General features: G+C 35.4%; 1 pseudogene; it reads right to left on the bottom strand.

Annotated features, from left to right (window-relative positions):
* Positions 1-211: 211 nt before the first annotated feature.
* On the bottom strand, positions 212-7,871 carry LOC129872699 (uncharacterized; annotated as a pseudogene).
* Between the last annotated feature and the right edge of the window lie 3,125 nt (positions 7,872-10,996).

Here is a 10,996-nt window from a genome sequence, read left to right as displayed (position 1 = left end):
GTTGGAGCAAATTCTGAAATTTTGAATAAAAAATGTCAGGCATGACAATTCTATTACAAGATGGAATTTGAAAGAGATTGGCCTTGGAAACTTAGGAAGAGACATGGTAATCTCTAATACTTTCATGATTAATTACAATGCAGTCTAAGATAATCTTGAAAAGTGGGTGAAAGAAATGAAGCTAATTAATTGAAACATGCACTAGAAAAATTCAGCTTTCAGGTTTAGGAACAAATGGCAGGAATGGTTTACCTTCTTTGGACTCCCCATCGCGTGTACTTGTGCACTCCCTTTTAGCTTGTAATCTGTTATTCCAGATGTTAACTAGTTTCATTTTCACAGTTGGCCTGAAGAGAGAAACATCAGGTTGTGAGTTACTAACATATTTGATTGAGATAATATCAGAAAGAGACCTAACCCTTCCAAGAAAGTTGATAACATGACCTTTAATCAGAGAATAAACCGTCACCACAACTTAGGGTGGAGCCTGATCACATTGATGGGATGACTGCCGTGGAAGCTCCGAGCAGATAGCTTCTGCAGAATGCTTCAGTCTCCTTACAGCTCTAGTTTCTGCGCGATGGAAAAGAACATTAATTTGTTGCACACATTTTCTGTCATCATTGATTATTAATACAAACAAGCACTTGTGGAAAGATTACATGGTAGAGTGGCACATTGTGAACAGTCTTAATATGGTTATTTCCTGCTGCCGTTCTTGAAGACCCCCCGTGGCAAAGAGCTTCTTATTGCCTTGGTAAAATGGAGGAGGTGAATGACTTCTTCTACTCTTCTTCCTTATAATCTCACCTGTTTTACCTCGATTTCCAGCATCAATCCATTTACCCGAGTTCCCATCCACCCTAGAGGAGAGCATAGCTCGTGGTGTCATATAATTATTAAGATTTTCTTCACCATGAGAATGTAAATGTGACAAATCATATCCTTCATAATAGAATTCAGAAGGACCTGAACTATAAATGTCCCACGCATCAAGTGTCCCTATACTGCCCATATCCTCTTTAGAACAAGCATAAAAATCGAGATCAAACTTTGCAGGATTTGTGAACCAGCAGTCCTCTTTTCCCATATTATTTATGGCAGGAACCAAGAGATTGTGTTCCATGTTTCCAAAATTATACATGACACCAACTTCATGTTTAACAGAAGTTTCAATCCCACTTTCAGCAATGTAAGGATTAACATCTTGAAACCTGGTCCCGAGCAAAGGATCTGGTGGCAGAGGAGACGGTTCTGGACTAAAAGATGGTAGGCCAGAAACATATTTTTTAGCAGTCTGTTTAAAGAAGTCCATAAGATGATCGCATTCATCTAGAATGTCCTTGGTTAATGAAGACTTTTCTGAATCTCCTGACAGAAATTTTGACCTCTGCAATGCCTTGCTCTGAGTTTTGCACCTGGAGAACTTCTCAAAATATATTTCCTGGCCTCTAGGAGACATATGATAAGACCTGATTAACATCATCAGCTACGACAAATTCAACGCTATAATGATCTTCATGGCGATTTTGTTTAGTTCTGCATTTACTCTTTTTATACTTTTTATTTTTTTTTTTTTATTTTTTTTATTTTATCGCCAAATATAATGTGAATACTTTTGAAACATATTATTCAACGATTCTATTCAAACCACTAATATAGGTTTGTTATACACTGTTCCAATTACTTAAATGAGAAGAAAAATAAAACTAGAAACCAAGTGTAGGCTGTAGCACAACTGCGATTGGGCTTCTTACTAGTCCATTTCAAGAATCCTTGAGCAATGCCACTGTTTGTGCTATTATCTATTCTCATAAACGTCACTTGGTGTTTCAACTTCTGGTTCAACTTGAAGAATTTCAGCGTAGAGGGCTTAACAATCACAGTGACTCCGGGTGGGGAATCTATTTCTACACTGTAAGACAATTTAGCTTCCCCGACGTTAGTCACTGTTCTTGTATATGTCTGAGAAATCTCCCCCAGTTTGATGGAGAATGAAGGATAGTTTAATTGAGCTTCAGGAATGTGTTTCACTTCCTTACAATCCACTTTGTTTGCAGGATGCTTCCCACCTGTCGTACTCTTTTTATACTTAATATCTTCATCACTATCAAAAGATGATCCATCATGTATCAGGCTTCTATGCAAAGAACAGCTCCGCATAAATGGTTTCCTTCTCTCATGCATCACATTTGAATGGAGACTTCCCTAAATGAGGCATCCTCTGTTGATCTGCCAGCGACAAATGTTTAAGACTCCTCCCATCCAGAACCTAACAAGCAGTCTGATTTATAACTGGAGCTAGATGAAGCACTGAATTTGTTATCCAGGAAATCATCCTCTGTAGGTAAAACATTACATGAAAGGAGGTGCCCAGAGTTTCTGGATTTTCAGTTCACGCCGACTGCAATGAGCAAGAGAACAATCAATTTACCGACTTGAACTTTCGATCTGACAGAGGAATCTGGACTCAGGATCATGCTTTTCAGAAGAACTTCCCCACAGAATATTCTGTGCAGAATGCAGATCGAATCTCTCTCCTGACAGTTTCTTTGGCTGCGGGGAAGGAAGTTCAAGTGGCCCTTTGCAACTCAAGGCCCTGCAGCTCATTTTCCTGATCTCATAATTCACAGGTATATCTGAAAAGAGCAGCAGGGAATGGGATAGCAATAGATGAGGAGGATACTTCAACAACTATATTCTTATCTAGGTTTTCCAAAAGTAGCTTAAGAGAAAAAAAAACGTGATAGAACTATACGATGGCATAACACTGAAATGCTTTGCACCATCTGATATATTAACTCTCTCTTGCACTAACCAACTTTCCACAATTTGTCCCCCCCCCCCCCCTCTTTTAGAGAGTCAGTTGGGAGGCTACAGCCTACAGGGAAGGGAAGGGAATGTGGAGTGGACAAAGACACATGTACAAATAACATCAAATACAATGAACCCTAAGTGATGTTGCATAAAAATGTTGAGTACAATTGCTCTCACCGATAGAGTTACTTCCGGTCCTGAGATTCGCGACAGTATCCTCAATAAAGAGAAGGTCGGGGCGCCAATCCTAAAAGTAACATTAAGAACCAACCAGTCACCATAAGAGATTCTTGAAAAACACAACAAAATAACTTTATCAGATTAAGACAATCAGTATCAATGGAGCCAACAAAGGGATATAATGCTGCACATCATTTCTAGCAATTTGATTGCACATTAAACATGGGAAAAAATAATCAGGTAACATGTTCTAATAGACAAACAAGAACCACACCTATCCCGCACCCACCCCACCCACCCTTCTTTTATTTTCTTTGTGGTGATATAAGTCAAACAAAGTGGAAATTGAGAGCTGGTGATGAGCAGCATTTCTAACAAATAGCATGGCATTGAAGTCAATAGGTTCCTTTCCAGTTCATAGCAAAATGTCTACATAATCAGACAATGTAATCAGTTGAAAGAAAATTCTGTAATCCTAAAAAGTGCAATAGTTCTCAAGTTTGATCTAGTACATGGTCTGCAGTCAAAAACTAAGAGGAACCAAACGCAGTCCTCTGATTACATGTGCTCCCACTACCTAAACTTATCAAAGAAAAATAAGAAAATTTTGTCACTTCCTCAGAGCCTATTCTAGCTTTTCCTTAATCCCCTCATTCTAATTAATAAATTTTTAGTATTTATAAAAACTGTTAGAATGTTAGAGTAGTGTTAAAGTGTTCAAATGAAGCTTGTTCCTCTAAGATGTGGATTGTATCTCATATAGGTTAGACCTGCTGGTAGACAGCCTTAGCCAAAGGCCGGCACCATTTACAATCAGTCCTTCTCTCTACAGTATCTTATCTCTCTCCGGTGGTCGTTCCGGAGTGAACATGCCTCTTTTAAGCAACTGGTCAAGAAGACCTCTTTCCTATAACTTTCTGATAGAGTCATGACTACTTTTAGATGATTGTCTTGTCATGTCGTGCCTCTTTCTGAGGAGAGTTCCCACTACATTGAGCCTCTTATCGGTGATTATTCCTTTACTTGCACCTCTATCTGATCATTTTTCTGACAGCAACATTTACTTTCCTGGTAAGCTCACTTCTCTAGCCAGATCTTCCAGTGATATTCAGTTTCTTATGTTTTCACTATAAGCAAATTAAGGTGGCTTCCCCACTTTGTGCTTGACTGGTTTCCAATATTAGATTATGCTAGATGTTAGTAAAAAGTTAGTCCCTCACCCATTAATAAGAGATGTGAATTATTTTTTCAGAAAACAACCCAAACCAATTCTGACGAGACAAGCCCTAACATAAACTCAATTCTACAAAAGTAAATCCAAAGACCCACACACAACCCAACCCAAAAACAATTAAAAAATAAATGCCAACAAAAAATCTCACCTTAAATTCCACAGAGGTCTTTGAAGGATCCAAACTCAAATCATATAAAGATCTTAGGCAGTCTAGGTTCAACAAAAACAATGGATATATCTGAGATCTACTTCGCTGGTCAATCTCAGAAGCACTGTCAAAACTAGTCGCTATGTTATTAGGTAATTTATGTATTATGTATTGGTCCTTTGGAAGCAAATCTTGAATTGATATCTGCATTATGAAGGTCAAGAAAAACAAAACACCATAAAAAACAAGCATTCGATATAGAAAATGTTAACTTAAGTTTAGTTTTCCATTTTTCTTTGTTCAGGATATACTGAAATAAGTAGATATAGAAATATTGAAGGACCTGCAAATTAAACATTGGTTGTTAGGGAAACAGAGGGTAGAAAAGATAATTAATCACATCTCTTATCCATCAATTTTGGCCACTGTGTAAATATCAGGACCTGAAACGTATACTGAGAGCTTGAATGAACCATCACTTGCACTCAATTTGTTAAGGGAACTCAGATGAATCCCAAACTCACTGGACTAGTAGACAATAGAGGCAACAGAGAAGGAGAAGCACATGTACAAAGCAAGTCATCCTAACTGCATGCATTGAACAAAATCTAAGAAACCAGACAGAAAATATGTGTAACAAAGACGCACCGGACCTTTCAATATCAACAATTTTGAAGGAGACAGTGATGCACAAGGGCGATTCTTAGCAGAGACTCTTTCAGAGAATGCAAGACCTTCTTTGGGCTTCCAGTTTATACGCAAACCAAATGATCAATCAGGTCAGAGTACAGCATTAGAAGTAAAGTACGTAAATCAGTATTTTTCATTTGTTTGAATTGTGAGAAAACTAGAAGTACTTGGAGTGCATTTGCTTCCTTCAAACTGGTTGTTGTAAAATACATCACGAACAATGACTGTAAAAAGAAAAATCCTAACAAATTTCCTTGTATCAGGCAGGCTTATACAGAATCACCTGTTGTACCAACATCTTGTCTACAATCATCAATTCAAAGGTACAAACATTTGCCCTCCTGCAAAAAACGGCAAGAACAAAGACCAAGTTAGTAGTTTTATACCTCTCCTAATGGATGCTACCAAGTAAATAAAGTACCTTACCTTCAAAACATTACGATGTCCATTTGGCTAGCCGTGAGTTTTAGTAACAATTTCTAATAAAGAAATGTCAGAAATAGAGCTCAGAGCCTCTCCTTTGAAACAAAGCTTGCTGGGAAAGCATGCATATCATCTGAATGGTTGTATTTTGATGTCGCTAGTGTAAATGAAGCATGCGAAACCATAGTTAAAATGGCCAGACAAAAAGGGAAGCATAACAGAAGATGAAAGAAACAGGCACATATACTGTCTCCATAACCTGGGCTAAAAGTACCTAAGAACCAATATGTATGTTCCAGCTCAACTTCAGCTAGAATAAATAATCAAAACATCTCTACATACAGTAGTGATAAATAAAAAATATATTTCATCTCCCCCCCCAAAGCTGCCCCTTTTCTTTTGGGTAGGCGGTACAGGTAAATAAAGTATTTTATTGAAAATGAAGCACCAGGAAAGAGATGTACATGAACATCTTACAATAAAAGCAAAACAAAAATGTAAGCATCAATATTTTGTGTTGTGTACAGCCATACAAGTTTTGCCCAATTACAAGTAAAACCACAAAACTATACATAAAAGAACATCTGTAAAAAAAAAATTAATGAACACAAACCATCAAGCAGCTTATCAGTTGAGTAATGCATGCAATCCTATAGACTACAAGAATCAGTCCAAGTTATGAACATCATAGTTGTCAGCAAAAGAAATTATGTACAACAGCATCAATACAATAGAAAAGTTGATGGAAGTCCAACATTTTGCAGAAAGATTACTACATTTTTCTCCCATCAGCACCAGTCTATCTCGTGAAACATCAGATCCTTCAAAAGAAAGTACAACTTCAGATGATTAATTAATTAATAAATTGAGCAGAACTTTCTGCACATAAAATGTATGAGATCAATGTCAAAGAAACTAAAACTTACCATTGTCATCCACCTTCACATAGCAGGTCCCCAATGCCTATAGCAACAGATACCTAATGGAAAGTGGGTTAAGTTCAAACTAGGAGTACACTACTTATAAGAATAACAAACATAAAAAGAACAGTCCTATAAATCTCATGGAAAAAAGAAATAGAGTTGTGATATACGAATGGAACAGCATACTACGAGGAGAAAAGGTATATCAATTTTTATATAAAGGATATGACCTCGTCATCAGAAGTAGCAAACAAAGGAACATAAGAATTCATTGAAGAGCCTCACCGTTCACTGCCTTTTGTGCGACTAGTCTAAGCGATTAAATCTGCATATAAGCCCGACTTGCCATATTCTCAGCCGCCCACCTCTATCGATCCTCAAAACATTAACAAAATCAGAAAACATATAATTCCCCATTCTCTTACATGGCACAATTTTCAACTTTTAAGAAACAATCATCAAAAAGTCTAGATCATGTTAAAAAATAAAGAAGTCTAGACCATATAAAGGAAAGTGGCCACTGAGGGCATTTATGAAAGCCTGTCCAGTGGAGTGTCTTCATTCAAAATACAATAAATCACAACTTTTTATAATTGAACTACCAAAAAAATTTAAATTATTCGAGTGGGACCTTCAAGAACAACTCCACAACTTTCCATTCATTACCTAGTAATATCAAAAAGAGTATTGAAAGGGTAAATTAGTACACCTTGGTGGCAGCAGCATCGAGGCTGTTGAAAACCAACTCCTCAACAACCCTTGTGATACCCTCACCAAATTGACCCCCATCTCCCTAAAAAAGTAAAAACAACTTCTTGAACATCCTTGACACACACTGCGAGAATAACAACATAATTTTCTTCAAAAGATTTCTTGATATGTGCAATGCCAACATATTCTTGAAAATTACAATTTCTTTGATTTCCTTAAAATATGCATTTAAGAATAACTACAAGTTCTTGATTTTTTTTCTTAAAAAGAATGCATGCAAGAATTCCAAGTTGATCTGACAATATCAAGGTCTCGAATTCCAAGATAAGCTGATTTAGGGCTCAACGAGTTCCAAGAATACCTATGTAACTTCAAGGCGTTCTTGAATTTTCCTTCTTTCTTTTTAATAGATTGGAAGAACAGTAGCATTACTTGATCGCCGGGAAAAATGATTTAGGGAAGAATACCAATGTATGTGACTTCAAAAAGCCAACAAGTTCTTTCTGGAAAACTGCAGACTTTAGCAGGGTTTTGGGTTTTCATTGGACATCGTCACCGAGGCCGTTAAGATTAGCATTCCGGTGGCGTACTCTGAAGATGTGTCGGTAGCGTATATGATAAGCGGGCTTCCGTCATATGATTCTAAAATACGCAGGTGGTTCTCTTTTATAGTTGTCGAACTAGTTAATACACGCGGAAAAGAAACTCGTTAACACAAAATATATTTTTTTTAATATTTTTTTTATTGTAGTACTTATTTATTTATTTTTAAAATGAGAGGAATTTATTCTATTGAAAATGTGAAATTTGATATCATTGTATATAACTCAAATTATTTAATTTATTCGATTTTTGTAGGCCGATTTAGATTATGATTTAAAATGTCAATTCTAAGTTATGATTTTATAAATTAATTTATACATATAAAATAGATTTTTTTAAAATTATACATTTATCTCTAACAATCAAAATCTTATTTTAAACTTCCAAAATATTTAATACTATTTTATTTAACTTAAATATTAATAATTTTACAATTTTTGTATGACATCTATTTTAACTAACGTTCAATCACGAAAGCACACACTTCCTAATTGTCATTGTTCGGTCAGTTTTTTTTTATTAAGTGATTGCTTAAAAATCTTAACGTAAATTATTTTCCAATTGACTTTTGATCTTAACACCTACAAATGAAGTTATCCAACCTATTGAGTGCTTAGGCCATCAAATATCATACAATCTATTTGAAATAAATTTCACAAAAAAAAAATATTATATTTGAATAGATGATTTTTTTCATCCCATGAGTTAATTATGAAACTTATTACCAAGATAACAAGGTAATGTAGGTATTTGGCACATGAAATGAAAAACAAATCTTTTCCTTTTTAGTTAATTGTCTTCTCTCAATTCATGTGACAATTTTTTTTCCACTCCTCTCAATTGACAATCTTATATTTCTAATTAGTCAAATAAAATAATGTCTTTTACATTCAAAAATTGAACAAAAATACTCTTAAATAATAATGTGATTTAAAAATGTCGCGTTCGTAAAAAATTTGGTCCCAAAAATGATGCTATTGTTACTTAATGGATAAAAAAAGAGAGGGTTAAAAGGTGGGACCTACAAAGTTTAAAAGGTAGTACTTTTTTACATTTTATATATAGTTACTATAACTTCACATGAAAATTGTACAATCCGTTTCCTTTTCTTATTTTTCGCGTGTATGTATGTGTGTGTGTGTATGTATTAAGAGTATTGCTGCCACTAAGATCCAGTGTTACATTTAGTACATACATTTATTTGTCGAATCTATATAAATGTACGAGGTCCATATCCAGATTATTCTTTAATGTGATGATTGCAGACCGGATATCTTCAGAGTGAAATTAGTAGGTAGCAAGCAGACCCAAATTAGGTATACTCACGAGAACTTTTAGACACTAAGATATGGCTAATCTTAGTCGCTTTGCTACACGTGCTAGGTTGATTTCATGCTGATGTAATCCATGTCATGCTGTTACGCCCCGAGAGGGTACCCTAGACGTGATCGGCACTCGAAAACCATTTCTGGTCTTCAAGCGAACCACTTGGTCCAATCACACTTTCATTCAGTTACATTCTATCAGCGGAAGACTCAAATCATAAGAATACTATTCATAATAAGGTCAAAGGCCAACCACATCTCCATTCAACAACTAGAAAAAAATAAAACTAGTCACAACGAAACAATTCAGCATCATCCACACTCTAATCTATGAAGCCTCTATCAACAATATAAGAGGTGCTCATGATAGGTTCATGGCTACCACAAATCAAAATAAAGGAAAATTAACTCGAAGCTGAAAAGATGACTACGGTATCCTCCGGAAATAAGGAGGACTCACCAACTAGATGGAAGTGAATGGATCTTCAACGGTGCGCCTGTTGATGACCTCTAGTACCTGTCCCTGCATCATGAAACGATGCAGGCCAAATAGCGTCAGTACATGGAATGTACGAGTATGTAAAATGGCCGAATGAAACATGCATCAAGGTGGGATCAAATCAACTCAGAATCTCAACTCAGAAGAAGGTACAACTCAATCAAGATGTTCTGAGTCTAAACAAAATATGATTTAGACAAGACCAATCATATACAATCCAACCCAATCCATCCCAATCCGACTCAAAGTACTGTCAAGACTTATATGGGAGTTTCTCTTATCCAACAACCATCACTTATGAGACAGTAATAATACAACAAGTCGACGTTGTTGCCACGTCCGTTCATACCTTGCCAGGATAAGAACGAATCAACAAATCATGGATCTATAACCAACCAAGTCCTAGTATATCAGGACAGTAATTTGGGAAACATCCGACTTTAACGGTCCAATCCCTTCCTACGTTTGGTGACGTAGTTATTGGATTCGAGTTATTACTTACTCTTACCCAATTCGTTGCTCGATACTCCTCCCAAGACTCAATGCTCATAAAACTCTATCCAATCAATTCAATCTAATCATATCGACCAGTCTCATTTGGACCCTTGTCAATTCGTATGTCGAGTGCTTGCTTACTTTACTTTCTATCATCATTTTTGACTAGAAAGAAGGTCTTTTCATAATGTTCTTTTGCCAAACATTATTATTTAATAACTATCCAAGTTTGTCCCAGACCAAACCAAACACTTCACGTGAAATTAGAAATTTAATAATGATAGAGTTTAGCTTTTTCTATATTATTAGAATATATCAAAGTGGAAGTATTATATGAATATACTAATAGGAATATAACTTTTTCTTAAATATAATTTAATTTCATAATGCTAATAGAATTCCATTGAGGCAACAACTTACAGAGATTGAGTTCATATTGTATAACTAAAAGGTTAAATTAAATATTATCCCCATCTTGTTTCTAGCAATTTGGATCTGTGAAGGTGTTAAATTAATGAAAACATCCTAACCAACATTTCAGTATTCTTTCTATGCTCCATCATTTGTTAATTGAATTAAACTGTAACGTACCAACGGATTCCAAGTTAATGCAGCTCAACAATTTAGGATACTCAAATATTTAAGTTTATAACAAAAATATATTTAACAACTCATATCAATCAACTCATATCAAACATGAAGCATTTATCAATTTCTCAACTTATCAATATCAACGTAACAAAATCAAGTTAATAGATGTATGAACTCATTATGACGTAAATCTATCAAGAAAACCCAATTTCTATGAAAATTAAATCTCAAAGAAGATGTAGGGCACATGGTGAATTCAATCCATATTTTTAGTAGCCTTACATACCTTAGTGTAGATTTTGAAGAAACCTTGATGTTAGATTTTCAATGGGAAACTTGAATCCTTGAGTTTGAGAG

The sequence above is a fragment of the Solanum dulcamara genome, chromosome 11 (assembly GCF_947179165.1).
Source record: "Solanum dulcamara chromosome 11, daSolDulc1.2, whole genome shotgun sequence".
NCBI classification, from domain to species: Eukaryota; Viridiplantae; Streptophyta; class Magnoliopsida; order Solanales; family Solanaceae; genus Solanum; species Solanum dulcamara.
This window is presented reverse-complemented; position numbering and strand designations above follow the sequence as displayed.